The sequence below is a fragment of the Phacochoerus africanus genome, chromosome 8 (genome assembly GCF_016906955.1).
Source record: "Phacochoerus africanus isolate WHEZ1 chromosome 8, ROS_Pafr_v1, whole genome shotgun sequence".
NCBI classification, from domain to species: domain Eukaryota; kingdom Metazoa; phylum Chordata; class Mammalia; order Artiodactyla; family Suidae; genus Phacochoerus; species Phacochoerus africanus.
The window spans coordinates 110,730,897-110,747,758 of record NC_062551.1 but is presented as its reverse complement, the minus strand read 5'-3'; the positions used below and the strand labels follow the sequence as shown (position 1 = coordinate 110,747,758).

At 44.6% G+C, this 16,862-nt stretch overlaps 1 protein-coding gene across 1 annotated transcript in view; it reads left to right on the top strand.

The window, feature by feature from the left end:
* The window catches only part of KCTD1 (potassium channel tetramerization domain containing 1), a 193,135-nt gene that overhangs the window by 2,319 nt on the left and 173,954 nt on the right, over window positions 1-16,862 (top strand). The window lies entirely within an intron of this gene.

The following is a 16,862-nucleotide window of genomic DNA, read 5'->3' as shown; positions in this document are numbered from 1 at the left end:
TTTAATGTGGAAAAGGAGAAAATAAAAAGAGTTTTAAAGGCTGAGGCTGATGCCATAGAATGATTCATTAAATCTGATTTTACATCGAGGAATTTACCTGCGTATATGGGAATTTGTCGAAACTAATAGCTTACCTACGTGGTGAATTTGAAATAGTAGTGGATCCATTTGTCTCCTGGATAATGGGCAATGTGCCAGTCTAGTCCTCGTGTTTACATTCGTGTGGCAGTTGGCTTACCGTGAGGGGCTGGTGTTCAGAAGGCTGCACACTGACTACAACAATTTGGCTCAGGAGTCTCCTGCTGCTGCTTGAATAGAAAGAATTGTTAGCAATTGTTGTGATGACAGTAGGTTTCCTGTTTACTAATTAGGTTGCAGAAGTGACCACTGAATTTTAAAACTTTGCATCCCAGAGAAAACTTCACTGGTTTAGGCATTATGTTAATAAAAAGAAAGTCACTAATTAGGCAAAAAATATATACACTTGCCGGGAAGAAATTTTGAAATGGAGAGTGAATGATAGCTGACCAAAAAAAAAAAAAAAACAAACTCCTAGCTCAGTAATCAAAATGACTGCAGTGGTTTTGCTGTATTAATTATGCCTGAAGCCCAATATAAAGTTCTCTAACACACACTAGAGGTCTCTCTTCTAGCTGTAAAATTTTGGTAATTTTTTGCCAGGGCTTGCATCATAGGGTGAGAAATGATAGCTTGGTTCAGACTTATTTAAGTAATAGTGATTTTCTTGCTATTCGCATTACTCTGATGTGAGGTTTGGGAGAATGTTCAGCAATTATTTTGCAAATTATACTACCTAAGCACTAAGAAAGTAACTGTAGTAAGACTTCTACTGCATGATGAGGAAAACAGTTTCTTCAGTTTGTTGAATAGCATTATGGACTTTTTGGCATACAATTATATATCCAGAGCGATTTGGTCTTAAATGTAAGAGAATTTAAGCAAAAGATGTATTATATCAGAGAACTTTCTGAAAATTAAACTTCCATTTACCTCTAGGTTTAGCAATCAGTTGCTTGCACAAATGCTTTCTTATCTTGACATTTCTGAAATCAGAATGCTTATTTTCTAATCCTGAAATGGGATGTTTTCTGCTAAGTTATTTCCCCATTTACATTGCTTTTGAGGCATTTATTAGCTGGATCTAAAACTGCATTTTTTTTTTGTCTTTAATCTTTTGTTGTTGTTGTTGTTGTTGTTGTTGCTATTTCTTGGGCCGCTCCCGAGGCATATGGAGGTTCCCAGGCTAGGGGTTGAATCGGAGCTGTAGCCACCGGCCTACGCCAGAGCCACAGCAACGCAGGATCCGAGCCAGTCTGCAACCTACACCACAGCTCATGGCAACGCCGGATCGTCAACCCACTGAGCAAGGGCAGGGACCGAACCCGCAACCTCATGGTTCCTAGTCGGATTCGTTAACCACTGCGCCACGACGGGAACTCCCCTAAAACTGCATTTCTAAACTTTTTTTTTGGACTATAATTTATAATTTCCCAAGCAAATGAAGCTTTTATTTTCTTTATCTTTAGGATGAACTATCTTGGGGGGGGGAATGAAGTTTTTGGATGCCGGCATGTATGCTTATTTTAATAGCTCATGCAGCATCCGGAAAGAATTTTTTAAAAATTACTGCAGAAGTGTGAAACAATTCAGTTTTCCTAGGCACTGTAATAGCACATGGATTTTCATTCATAAAAATGTACTAGATGTAAAAGTCACATTAGGCTTGTTAATGATTTTGGTTTGAGATAATAGTGCAGAGAGCAAAACAGAGATTATCCTTTAAAAACAATGAGCCGGTATTCATTAAGCTCATTCATTCATTCAACAAATATTTACTTGTGCCTGCTATATGCCAGACACAACACTAAATGCCAGAGACACGGTGGTAAGAAAAAGCACCGAGTCCCCATTCTCCTGGAATTTATGATTCAGATAGTGAGACAGATGTTAATCAAATGGTTGAATGAAGAACAGAGAATAGCGCTTTGAAGGAACAGAAACATGGGGCTCTGTTAGTACTAACCATAGAGGGGCAGAATCGCCAGGACTGGGGTCGGGGTTCTAGAGGAAGAGGTGGGGACAGGAGAAGCAGAGAGAGAAGAGGAAATAAATTCCAGGCAGAGGGAAGAGGGAAGGGCATTTGTTTGCCAAGCTGGGAGAGGCATGGCCAAGAGAGAGGCACTCAAGGATTAACTAGCTGGAGCTGAGAGGGGGTGAAGGCAGTGACGAGGTTGCAGGCAGCGGGGACAGGCCTCTGGTCTTAACCCTAAGAGCAGGGTGAAGGGGTGAGCCGGGAGAATTGGGAGGGGGGCAGTGACATAATCAGATTTGTGTTTTGCAAGGATAATTCTCACTATGAGCAGCAAATGGAGGAGCCCAGAGTGGATGACATACAGCCCTTGGAAGGGGATTCCAGTCCTCCAGGCAAGAGAAGGTATAGCTGGGGTGAGGGCTGTGGCAGGGGAAACAGAGAGATGGGTGACCTGTTTCAAAGGCGCAATTGACAGGATGTAGTAAAGGCTTGGTGATGGGTCAGCAAGGAGAGTGAGAGCTGTCAGGTGGACCCCTGGGTTTCTGACACATTAACTGAAAAGGCCATGGGATTCTGAAGATGGCATCGATTTTGTACATTTCACTTTAGGTCCAGTAGCCAGAATGAGGAGCATCAACAAGCCTCACTCACATCCTGCATAATCAGTTCACATGGGAATTTGTTCACCGGTCGTGTATGGAGCCCCTGGTGTGTCAGGCAGTGATCTCCCTGCTCTTGTCCTCTTATCCAAGATGCCTTTTCCTTTAGGTACTGCACCATGATGATTCATTTCTCCAACTCCAGAGAAGTTGGAATGCATCATTGAAGTAGACCTGTGTTTAACCTTCTGAAACAAAATCAAGTCTTACCTTAGAGTGCAAATTCACTGTGCTTAAAATTACTATGAAAATGAATTAAATGACTATGAAAATTAACTGTTCCATCATGCTTTCTAAAAGCCCATTTCCATACAAATAACCAGCAAGATTATTGCAAATCATTCATTGAAAAAAAATTAAGCACCTTCTCATGGTCAAGTTTGGTCTTATTTGAGTTTACTCAGCTCTGCTTTCTCCCAGTTAATTTGACTTTACTGTGTTTGTCCTTTGCGTGTCTGTAACTTTTTGTACTGATCCTTGGCTGGTCTTGTCTCAATGCAGCATTTTCATACTTTTCCTTAAGTGGACATGTGTGTATGTGTGTTTTGTTTTTTGAGGGTTTTTTTTGGTCTTTTTTTGTCTTTTTAGGGCTACCCCCGAGACATATGGAGCTTTCCAGGCTAGGGGTCAAATCGGAGCTGTAGCTGCTGGCCTACATCACAGCCACAGCAATGCAGATTCTTAACCCACTGAGTGAGTCCAGGGATCCATCCTGAGTCCTCATGAATACTAGTCTGGTTGGTTACCACTGAGCCACAATGGGAACTCTGGACATTGTTTTTGGTATTTCTAATATCTTGTATTTTATATTTGTTCTTCTTTATCTACCACCCCCCCCCAATCCAGCCTCACAGACATTTATAAAAATAGGGAAATAGTGTTTTGCCCAATATGTTATTCACCATCTAAAGTGCATTGGCTGATGAACGGTTGGTTAATTTTTTTTTTTTGGTCTTTTTTTAGGGCCGCACCTTCGGTACATAGAAGTTCCCAGGCTAGGGGTCAAATCGGAGCTATAGCTGCCAGCCTACACCACAGCCACAGCAACTAGGGATCCAAGCCATGTCTGTGACCTACACCACAGCTCACAGCATCACTGGATCCTTAACCCACTGATCAAGGCCAGGAATTGAATCCACATCCTCATGGATATTAGTTGGGTTTGTTACTGCTGAACACAACGGGAACTCCTGGTTAATTTTAAGTAATCTAAAATTAGGCATTCAGTTTTTCTTTCAACATCAAAATGTATTAGAAAGAGAATTTCAAGGGGAAAAAAATCTATGAATGCTTTGTAATATTTTCCCCCTTTCTGGGTGTACTCCTTCCAGGAATTTCCAGGTTGGAGCTCCTTCCAAAAAATTTGGGTTTTAGTCACTTCCAGGAAACACTTTGAATATCACTCTCTGCATTGGAGTTTGAGACACCATTGCAATTCCATACCATACTTTTCTTGGTCTGGCTCTGGTTGGAAAAACATCTTCCTTTTAACCAAGTCACTTGGGCATCCATTTCTTCTGTATATATGGGAATGATTAGTATCTCACCAACTTGCCTCATAGGACCATTGAGAGGAAAAATAAGTACAGCAAACTCATGTGCAAATAGGTAGCATCAAGCATCAGGTAACTTTTCTGAAGGACTCCACCCCCTCACCCCCCACCCACCACCCTGCCCCACGGGAATTCTGACCCCTTACTGCAAGTAACAGAGGCCAGTCTGGGCTACCTTACGGAACCCCCCAAACAACACTGTAAGGCTACCCCCATCTCACAGGTGAAAGAACGAAGGATTAGAGAGATCATGTGACTTGCCTGAGGTCAAAGACTAGGCTAGTGGCAGAGCAGGGATTCTAGCCCAGCACCCTGCCATTAGGCACTTTTCTGATATCTGCTTCGCTCCTGACTCTTTCTGTCCCGCAGCCAGACCTGAGCGCTTTGCATAAACACTAGGCACACAGCTCGCTCTTTTCTTCCACCAGCTTCTATTCATCCTCTCCTCTCTTCTTCCTTCCCCCACCCACGCCACCCACCCTGGTATGTCCCCACTTGCACCAGGACTCCTCTTCTACCAAGAGGGAGAAGAAAATAAAAAGCAGTTTGAGATTGCTGCAATCAGACACCCGAATTACTCTTTAACTCGTGTTGGGCAAGTCCATCACTCTCACATCCACTGTCATGTTGGCCAAAATACAGATTTGCTCTCTCTCCAATGAGACTTGACAACAGGGCAGGTCTTGCTGCCCACACCAAGGCTGCTGTTAAGAAGAAGAGTTATGAACTGAAAAGAATGTTAACTAGATAGATTTCAAATGCCTGCTAGAGGAAGGGATATTCTTTCTGATAAATCTTCCCAAAACACCTACTGCTATCATCACTTACTGTTTTGTAGCACTTTCACGTTGCTGGAAATCTGTAGCTAATGGAACAGAAAATATGTGTGAAACAAAAGATCCAGACTCTCTCTGTGAGGGAGCTACACCGGTTCCATGTTCTCAACATTTCTCTACCTGCCTGCTCCTGCTGCCCCATATTCAAATCCCACTTCAGCATTTCCTAACTGGATTGTCATGGATAAACCAGTGCAATATCTCTAAGCTTGTTTTCTGAACTATAATTGAGATAGTAATAGTCACTGTAAATGAGATAATATGAGACAATTATAAGTGAGATAATAATAGATCCTAGGGTTGTTCTGTGGATTTTATTGGATATCCGTGCCTGGCACATAGTAAGCACTCAGAAAATATCCTTTTTTTTCTTTTTCTTTTTTTTTTTTTTTTTGTCTTTTTAGGGCTGCACTCGCGGCATCCAGAGTTTTTTTTTTTTTGTCTTTTTGCTATTTCTTTGGGCCGCTCCCATGGCATATGGAGGTTCAGGCTAGGGGTCAAATCAGAGCTGTAGCCGCCGGCCTACACCAGAGCCACAGCAACATGGGATCCGAGCCTCGTCTGCGAACTACACCACAGCTCATGGCAATGCCAGATTGTTAACCCACTGAGCAAGGGCAGGGACCAAACCCGCAACCTCATGGTTCCTAGTCGGATTCGCTAACCACTGCGCCACGACGGGAACTCCCCAGAGAATATTTTTAAGAGAAGAGACTATGTTTATTCATCTTTGCTTCCTCAATTCCTGATGCAGTGCACACAGGATAAGTGCTCCAGAAATAATTATTGGGTACATGAACACAGAATTTCAGAGAAGACAAGAATAAAACCAGGGGGGTGATTTCACTTCTCTTTTTGCCTTTGACAAGAGGGTCCATGTTCTGTCAAATGCCCTTGCCTGAGAGATAGGGGCCTTTCCTAACCAATTAGATCAGCCACTTGGGAACAGACCAAATTGGATCCAGAGAAGTATTAATGCTGAACAAGACAATGCTTCAAAGATGTCATCAGTTTACCTTTTGGTGACTCACATGAAGGTCCTTCTATGTGTGATTTTCATGAAACTTCCCAAATATGCAGACGTTTAGAACTGATGAAACTGTGAAATGATGAAACCACTAGGTTCTGAACCCACAGTGAAAATCAGCGAGTCTGTTCATTGTGCAGCAAAGAAACAGTGGAACTGGTCTGATACCCATTCCATCCAGCAGATGGCAGCGGTACCCATTCACAAGCCAATTCTCTGAATAGCCTCTGGTCTTGCTCTTAGTTTATCACCCTTGCCCCACCCTCTTTAGAAAAGGATGTCTGAGCCAACTTTAAAAACCTCCCCTGGCTCCTTGGCAGGAATATCTGAGGCTCAGCAGGGCAGCTGGAAGAATCCACACCTCGGAGTCACCCCTTTCCCCTTGTGCTGTGGGACCCGCAGGGGAGAGAACACAGGCAGGACTTTTAGAATCAGCTCACTGCCTCTTTCCCAGAGATGAATCTGAACTCTATTCTGTTTTCTCAGAGCAAATCCACAGAAGGGAGTGCTGTCAGCCTCAGCATCTAGGCTGCTACCACATGCTGTGGGTTGAGAGCATCTGGAGTTGCCAGTTACTCGTCAGGAATTCTAGAAAAGGCGATAACCCACGTAGGGAGACATGTGCCTCCCCCAATGGAAGTGTCCTGCACAACTAAAGACCCTAGTGCGCTAGTGAAATAGGCTTCAGTCTTCAGGTTGCTCAGAACTGTGGACTGGCTGATAGCCGTGAGGCTCTCGACCTTGGCTTCATTATCTGTACAAATAAAGGTACTCAGAAGGTTGTGGCAAGAATTAACTATGTAACACCAGGACAATGCTTTTATGTCCCAGGCTGTTTTCTAAGGACTTTAAAGAGTATGGTCTGTTGAATCCTCATCCGTCATTCCAAAGGGCAGTACTCTTCAATATCTCCATTTTTTTTTTTTTAAGGGCCACATCCAAAGCACATGGAAGTTCCAAGGCCAAGGGCTGAATCCGAGTTGCAGCTGCCAGCCTATGCCACAGCCACAGCCAATCAGGATCCGAGCCGCATCTATGACCCACACCACAGCTCAAGGCAACGCCGGATCCTTAATCCACTGAGCAAGACCAGGGATCAAACCCGCATCCTCATGGATCCTAGTCAGGTTTGTTAACCGCAGAGCCACAAAGGGAAGTCCCGATATATCCCCATTTTTGAGACGAGGAAGTCAAGGCCCGTCTCATATGGGTGAACAGGAGGGACAGGATTTGAATGATGCACTCGGGCTTCAAAGTCTGTGCTCCGAGCTTCAGGGCACTACTGTCTTACTAATGATGATTGTTACTAATAGCTAATAGTTAATGAGCCCTTTCCTTGTGCTAGGAACTTCACGTATGTTAACCCCTCTCATCCTCTCAAGCCACCCTAGAAGGTGGATGCTATTACTTTCCCCATCTTATCAAATGAAGAAAAAAAATGTTTATTCTGTGCCCCACTCTGTAAGAAACACAGAAAAATAAATTAATGGTGAGACTGTATTTAAGCACTAAATGGCCAGTCCCACTGTAACTGCCACAGTGATGTAGAGCTAAGAGAAATCAACGATGAAAATAGATGGGATTATGTTCCAATTGTATAAGATGAGGCACGTGGGAACATGTGAAATGTCTTACCCTTTAAATTTTCCATCAGCGCCCTTAGAGATTTATATCCATGGAACCATTTTCAGAAACCCGTAAAGATTGGGTTTGGTCCCATTCCTGTTGAGCACTGCTTTCCTCTCCTGAGAGTCATCTTCATGCTTTTATGAGGAGGCAGAAAGATCCAGGTGCTTTGCTAAATAGCCTTCCTCTCTTACCTTAGGGCCAGTTCTTAGCACAGTTCTTTTGCCTACGAGTTCCAGGAACTCACAGTGGTCAAAGAAATTCACCTGCCATGTGAACTAACTCAACCTCCTCCTGATCAGAAAAACCATCCAAGTCTGGGATGGAAAGCAGGTTTTAGAGTCCAGAATCTGATGGCTTTGGACTCTATTTTCTGCCAGATGCCCCACTACATGAAATTTGGAAGAACAGACAGCTCTTTCAATTAAGGCTTCCTCACTGGCTAACAACACTGTATTTCAAAAATCCAAAGTATCTGAGAAGTGGACCATTCTGTTTGCACAAGTCAAACTAGCTCTAGGTTCTAGACTTACCTCCAATGTTTGCTCATCTCCTTAGTAGGAAGAGTCACATAGTTCATCATCAATGGAGCTACATACAGGACCTGCAAGTCATGTATATTTCTGGGCAGTGAACTAGGGCTGAGGGAATGAAAAACAAAATAGAAATTCTACAACTTCCACCTTAAGAAATCAAGGGCATTTTTTATCACATTTTTCTTCCAAATAAGCCTTTGTGCTCATGCAAATCTTTGCACAATGTGATTCTTTCATTTCTGATATGTCTTTATGTCTAAATGCATTAGAAACTAAGCATATTTCTAGCTAAAGCACTCTTAAAATCTCAGTCATTCAGTTCTGCATAATTGTTGAAGGGTCTTCTTTGTTTCTTTTTCTCTCTTAAAAAAATTGACTCAAGTGCATTTTTAGATTTAGACTTAGATTCAAATTTTTCTTTTGAAAAGAAGCACCCAGATTCCTTTCAAAGTCATAGATTTTTTTTTTCATTATGCAGTTGAAGCATCCACATATTCAAGTTATTTTTGACAGCCCTTCTGTAAACTTTAAGTACATGGTAAACATGTTTCCAAATTATTCTGCTAAGGAGTATGGCAGGTACGTTTTTTAATCACTTGAAAATCATACCTCTTGATAACTTTCTCTATTAATGAAACAACCATTTATCAGGGAACTTCACAGAGTGCTTCTGAGCCAATCAATTTCTAAAGCTCTTTGCAAATAATTTCTTTTAAAATCAGTTTTTAAATATAAATTTAGGGAGTTCCCATTGTGGTGCAGTGGAAATGAATCCAGCTAGTATCCATGAGGGTGCAGGTTTGATCCTTGCCCTCGTTCCGTGGGTTAAGGAGCTGGCATTGCTGTGGCTGTGGTGTAGGCTGACAGCTGTATCTCCAATTCGACCCCTAGCCTGGGAACTTCTATATGTCACGGGTGCGGCCCTAAAAATCAATCAATAAATATAAATTTATATAGCCACGCATATAATACATATACTTAGGGTCCATTTTGGGGTGATGACCTGGTTTCTATATGATCTATCTTCTCATTTTCCTTTCACTTGTTGTCTCCCTTTTGGACCCCATAATTACTCTTTGGTACCTCTGTCAAAGGATGGAAGGGAGGGAGGGAAATAAATTTCAAGTCCATTTCTTTCTTTCCCTCTCCCCCCTACAACTTGGCAAAGTACAATGGTGAGGATTCTGCTCTGGCTCCTGCTAACAGACATAACAGTGTGAGTGATCCAGAGGGATGGGCACTCCAAAGTCATTTTTATTAATATTTTGATGTGACGGAGTCGTTAAGTGAGGATAAAATTTTGCAATCTTCATGTGCACAGGACTATTGGACATACATTTTCTTCTGCATTTCAATTTCTACAGTTGTACTACATGACATCAGCATTCACGTGGATGACTGAATGCACCCCTTAACGAAGAGTCTTTTCCAGTTATGAACATGAATCAGTCTTTTCCAAAGTGCTTCCTAGCTCAGTGATTCTGGACTTTTGTTTGCATCAGAAGCACCTGGAAAACTTGTTAAGATACAGATTCCTGGCTCCACCTTGAGTTACTGAATAGATGCGTAGGGATGGGGGTGCTGAGTAGTTGCTGATGCTGCTCTTCTAGGGACCACACTTTGAGAACCTTTGCTCTCGAAAACAGTAGGTGCTCCCGGAGGGACATAAAAAGCCTTCATCAGTGACATAAATACAAGAGTTCCCGTCATGGTGTAGCAGAAATGAATCTGACTAGGAACCATGAGGTTGTGGGTTCGATCCCTGGCCTTGCTTAGTGGGTTAACGATCCAGCATTGCCGTGAGCTATGGTGTAGGTTGCAGACATAGCTCGGATCTGGCATTGCTGTGGCTCTGGCGTAGGCCGGTGGCTACAGTTCCAATGAGACCTCTAGCCTGGGAACCTCCATATGCCTTCAAGAAGAGGCCCTAGAAAAGGCAAAAAGACAAATAATAATAATAATAATAATAGTAATATGCTCTCTGCTGTGGGTTATCAACATCCAGTTAGTCAGCACCTAGCGATCAGGCACTGTGGGGCTCCCCTGCCCCAGGGGCTTGGACCCTTGCAGGAAACAAGATCTATGACGGTGCAGGGGTAGGGGTGCTGAGGGGGGCGTGTAAACAGAAAACAGAGGCTCAGTGGAGCTGGTTGGGAAGGCTTGCTGTAGGAGGTGAGAGTATAAATAGGTCTTAAAGATGAGGAGGCATAGCCAGGCTAGGACGGCAAAGCGAATCCCAAAATAATTTTAAAGGCTGATGAGGAATTAGCTCGAAACAGTGGTTTGGGAAGGAAAGCAGTGAACCAGTGGCCTCTTCCAGTGCCATTCCCATCCTGCTCTATGGTCTCTGCGTGGTAGTCTGAGTCCACCACCCAGATTCTGCTGTCCTCTCTGAGTCCCTAACCTTCCTCTGCCCATGCTGCCTCTGTACTCTGTCTCTTCTTCTCAGGGAAGCTGACATCCCATGTCTTCAGTGTGAGTCCCCTCTATTTTACCATAGGTGTGACTCTAACTGCCAGTGACCATGTCCACCTGGCAGACAGTGCCCTGTCCCGGGGTCTCGAGGGGAACCTATCACCTTCCTGGTCTCCTCAAAATTTCTCCCTCTTTTAATGGCTTTACCATCCATCCAGGTGCTCTAATAAAAAATCCTCACAGCGGAGTTCCCTTTGTGGTGTATTGGAAACAAATCGGACTAGGAACCATGAGGTTTCGGGTTTGATCCCTGGCCTCGCTCAGTGGGTTAAGGATCCAGCATTGCTGTGAGCTGTGGTGTAGGTCGCTGACGCAGCTCAGATCCTGGGTTGCTGTGGCTGCCGTATAGACCAGCAGCTGTAGCTCCAACAGGACCCCTAGCCTGGGAATCTCCATATGCCGCAAGTGCGGCCCTAAAAAGCAAAAAAAAAAAAAAAAAAAAAGTGCTCACAGACTTCTCTTGTGCAGGGTGTTCAGGATCCAACATTGTCACTGTAGCAGTTCAGGTTGCTGCTCTGGGGCAGGTTTGATCCCTGCTTGGGAACCTTCACATGCCTTGGGCTAAAAGAATCCTCTTGATTTTCTTTCACTCCCTCCTTTCTTTCAACTCTGACCTAGACACACACGCAGACACACATGGCCTGAGTCATCAAGGTCTGTTATTTCCACCTGAGAAAGCTCTCCAAGTGCCTCCTCTCCTCCACCACTACTCTCATTGCATCATCTCCGTCTATCATCTTCCACGTGACCACTGCAGCCCATCTCTCCCTCCCACCACACTTTCGGAACTACTCCCCTTCTACACAGCTCCTTCAGCCTCTCACCAAGATTCTTTTTAAAATGCCAGTCCAGGAGTTCTTGTCTTGGCCCAGTGGTTAACGAATCTGACTAGGAACCATGAGGTTGCGGGTTCGATCCCTGGCCTTGCTCAGTGGGTTAAGGATCCGGCGTTGCCGTGAGCTGTGGTGTAAGTTGCAGACGTGGCTGGGGTCCCACGTTGAAGGGGCTCCAGCGTAGGCTGGCGGCTACAGCTCTGATTCGACCCCTAGCTTGGGAACCTCCATATGCCGTGGGAGCGGCCCAAGAAATGGCAAAAAGACAAAAAAAAAAAAAAAAGCCAGTCCAGAAAATTAGGGTACCAAGCTTTAGTCTAAAGAAAATTTTACTTTTGTGTGTGTGTGTGTGTGTGTGCACACGCGCGTTGATTGTATTATCAGCAGGTGGCCCAGGGGCTCAGAACTTGAGTGTCCGGAGCCCCATCATCTGGTCTGAAGCCCAACTCTGCTGCTTACCAACCATGTGGCCCAGAGAAGCACCTGTTACTAACTCTGTCTACATCATAGCTATGGTCTTGTGGATGACATGAAGAAAGCTCTAGTAACAATGCCTGCTACACAGTAAGTGCCTGTTACAAGGTAGCCAGGATGGGGGGAGAGGGAGAGAGGAAGAGAGAAATAATAAATAAATACAATAATGTTAACCAATATTTATCTCTGGATTTTTATTTTCTTATTTTTACTTTTCTGTATTGTTTATATTTTTTTTGTATCTTTCCCATTCGCTATCATATCCATGAAATCTTTTTATGACTATTAAACCGAACTTTTGTTTGGAAATTACATGATGTTACACCCTTGCTTAAGACTATTCAGGAACCTCCCACAGGCTACAACCCAAAGCCTCAGAGCCCTGCACCACCCGCCTGGGCTCCATTTACTTGGGTCACCTCCCACCACCCCACAACACCCCACAACACCCCACACTTCAGCCTCTCCAGACTTCTTTGCCTCCATCATCTGTGTACTCCCATCATCTTCTCTTTTTTTTTTTTTTGTCTTTTTGCCATTTCTTGGGCCACTTCTGCAGCATATGGAGGTTCCCAGGCTAGGGGTCAAATCAGAGCTGTAGCCACCGGCCTACGCCAGAGCGACAGCAATGCGGGATCCAAGCCGCGTCTGCAACCTACACCACAGCTCATGGCAACACCGTATCGTTAACCCACTGAGCAAGGGCAGGGACTGAACCCGCAACCTCATGGTTCCTAGTCGGATTCGTTAACCACTGCGCCACGATGGGAACTCCCATCTTCTGTTTTTATTGTGTCCTTTCTTCCCACTCTGTCGCCTCTGACTTGAACACACTCAGTCCCCTTCACACATGGAGATGCAGTTCAGACCTCAGCTCCCCAGGGGGCGCTCGTTTCTCCCTCTAGGCTCCCCTGGGACTCGAAGCCAGTCTCACAACCCCTTCAGCTGTGCCACCCAAGTCTGAGAGCTCCTGTTGGCAGCTCCAGATATTTGTAGGTTCTTCAGATGTTCAAAGACAGGTGGAGGGAGGAGATTGTGAGCCTCTTTCAGGCAGGGCTCTCCATGCAAGACTAACCGAGAGGGAATTTTTGAAGGTTTTTTGAGTCAAAGGACAACACGCTAAAAATCACATTTTTGGAAGAGAAGTTGGCAACAGTAGGCAACGTGGACAGTGTGGGGAGGCCAGAGAGATGAGATGAGTCATTGTCGTCAGGTGGACAAGCCAAGGAAGGCAGCACCCAGGGCCGGGCAGCTCTGGGTCCCAGGCCCAGGGTCCCCACCAGCCTCAGGCAGGTACCAATGTCAGCCTACCTTACAAATGAGACCTGGTCACGCAGCTGACTGCTAAGGATGAAGATGTGATTCAAACCTAGATACATCCGACCCCAAAACAAGGGATGCTCACTAAGCCCCTCACACGCTAAATATCCCCCAGAGCACCTTCAGAATAGAAACACTGAGAGCAAGGAAGCAAACAGGAAGGCAGCTCAGCCTTGGAATACTCTTGCAGGTGTATTTTAAGAAAAGTCTGATGTGGTATACATACACAACAGAATACTACTCAGCCATAAAAAAGAACGACATAATGCCGTTTGCAGCAACATGAATGGAACTAGAGTCTTTCATACCGAGTGAAATAAGTCAGAAAGATAAATATCATGATATCACTTATAACTGGAATCTAATATCCAGCACAAATGAATGTTTCCACAGAAAAGAAAATCATAGACTTGGAGAAGAGACTTGTGGCTGCCTGGGGGGAGAAGGAGGGAGTGGGAGGGATCGGGAGCTTGGGGTTAATGGATGCAAACCATTGCTCTTGGAATGAATTTACAATGAGATCCTGCTGTGTAGCATTGAGAACTATGTCTAGATACTTACATCGCAACACAACAATGGGAGGAAAAAGTATGTATACATGTACGTGTAACTTGGTCCCCATGCTGTACAGCAGGAAAAAAAATTATAAATTAAAAAAAAAAGTCTTCAAGTTACCAGAAAAACTTAAGTGAGAGATAAACACAATGTTTAAGGAAGCAAAAGAAGATTTCAGGTGTCTAGAAAATGGTAAAGGTTAGGTGTGGAGTGAACTTGGACCCATTTGCCTTTGAACTGTGAGAATAGGAGCTTTTGGATACATGAAAGAAGCATTGATTGATTGATTGATTGATTGATTTTTATGGCCTTACGCATGGCATATGGAAGTTCCCGGGTCAGGGATTGAATCTGAGCTGCAGCTGTGATGTACACCACAGCTTCAATGGCAATGCTGGATCCTTTTTACCCACTGTTCTGCACTGGGGATCGGACCTGAGCCTCGGCAGCAACCCCAGCCACTGCAGTCAGATTCTTAAGCTACTGTACCACAGCAGGAACTCCAGAAGCTTCTCTTTCACATGGAAGGCTGCAGAGCTTTTAAACTTTATTACCTGCAGGGGTGACACAAGTTGAAAATAGAAAATGGGTCAAAAGTTTTGGATATGTTGATGGATGATTGATTTGCAACTTGTTTTTCCAAACTGACTCCATACAGGTGGGAGATAGTCCCCCATTTTTGAAGTGATGCCTGGAAGAGCCAGCCCATGATCTCAGACTGTCCTCCCTAAGATCTCCTAAGATAAGAGTAATAATAATAATAGCTACAGCGTCCTCTGTACCAGGCACTGTACCAGCATCATCTTATTCAATCCTCACAACAACTGTTTGATGACAGAATTATTATCCCCACTCTTCAGATGAGAAAACTGAGACAGAGAGCATTTATGTAACTTCCGCCCCTAGTATGCTGACCAAGATGGGACTCTAGCCCATGTCAGTAGACCCCAAAGTTGGGGCTGTGTCTCTTACAGACACTGCTTCTAAGGGAGACTGAACACCAGACTCCACGCAGGGGAGGCTTCCTAGTACTTCTGTGTTCTGGAATCTTCTAATAGTGGAAAACAAGCCTCATCCCACTGAGGCGACAGGGCTCCCTCTCTGCTGAAAGAACACGGAGGCTCTTAGCCACGGGCCCCCTCCCTTCTGTCTCTAGTTCTTGATGTCGGCGGTGGGAAGGGCGACCACCCTAGGTGGGTCGACCCCATTATAGAAGACTTAACACATCTCTGCCCACATGCCGGCACCTCCTCCTCACAGCCAACCTCAGCACCACCCCCAGCAATCTGGATAGTCCCCGTGCCATTTGAAACAACATCCTTGGTTGTTCACAGCCTTTGCTGCTCACATGAAGCCAAAGTTAAATGCTCTAGAGTTTTCCCGTCATCCTGTGACAAACCTGGCCTGGGACTCTGAAGGACAGTCCAAAGCACATGGAGTCAGGAAGAGAAAGGAGCAAAAGAGTAAAATGCGGAGGATGTGTGGAGATTTCCAAGTGCCACGCAGGAGGAAAAAAAAAAAAAACATATGTGTGTATATATATATATATATATATATATATATATATATATATATATATATATTCCTTTAGCCATTTAAACAATTTGACAAGCAAGAGCCGCGTTCTAAATGTCAGCAGTCTACGGGAGTTCCTGTTGTGGTTCAGTGGGTTAAGAACCCAGCTACTGTCCGGGAGGCTGCAGGTTTGATCCCTGGCCTCACTCAGTGGGTGGGGGATCCGGCATTGCTGAGCTGTGGTATAGGTCGCAGATGCAGCTCAGATCTGGTGTGGCTGTGGCTGTGGCGTCAGCCAGCGGTTGCAGCTCCCATTCGACCCCTAGCCTGGGAACTTGCATATGCCAGTGGGTGTGGCTGTAAAGAGACGGGGGAAAAAAGAGAGAGAGAGATAAATAAGGTCTGAATCTTGAATGTATAACATGGTGGGTGGCTATCACTGATAACACTTGTTGTGTAATGAAGTTTGCTGAAAGAGTAGAACTTAAATGTTCTCAGCAAAAAGAGAGAGAGAAATATGTAAGGTAAATGCGTTAATCAACTAGATGGGGGAATCCTCTCATAGTGTGTGTATTCATATCAAATCATCCCGATGTACATTTTAAGTATCTTCCAAATTTAATGTTCCAGTTATACCCCCATAGAGTTAAAAATTTCTTAATTAAAACAATTTAAATATGCATTAACAATAAATAAAACACTAAATGTTAAAAAAAAAAAGTTACTCCAAACCAGCCCCCTTCCAGCAGCCCAGTTCCACAGAGTTCTGCAGATATTCTATCGGCCAGCGGAACGATCCACTCACCAGGCTGCTTTCCTGGAGCAGGGTCCACACACAGGCCAAGCATGAGTCCTCCAGCTCCTTAAGGCATCAGCACGACACCTACTCAGGGTAGATTCACAGGGTGCTCGGAAGGTGAGAAACATGAGCACCAGGGCACCCCTGCGTGATGGCACTGCAGCCCCGGCTGGGGGACTTAGAAAATCCCAAGGAAGTTGCTCCCATGTGAAAGGCCCTCTGAGGCGCCCCCCGACTCCTGCCCTGGCACCCCCCCCACCTCCACCCCACCCCCGGCTCCCGGACCCAGCCTGCCCAGGTCTGGACAGCACTGGCTGCCGTGTTCCTAAAGGAATAGAAACATCACTTGTGGAATAAAAACAATCATCAGACAAGGTCACTCCCTGAGTGTGTTGGAGCAGGTCAACCACAAGGTCACCTGTGACACAAAATGGAGAGAAGGACACTCTGCAGCCACAAATAAAACTAACAACCCCCTCTTCTGACTATGTGATGATTGCTGCTCGTTAATGGCAGGTCTACCCATGGTAACCCTCCATCTTCCGGGGCCAAATACATACATAAATAAATAAAGACAAAGAAAAAAAATTTAAAAGCTGCC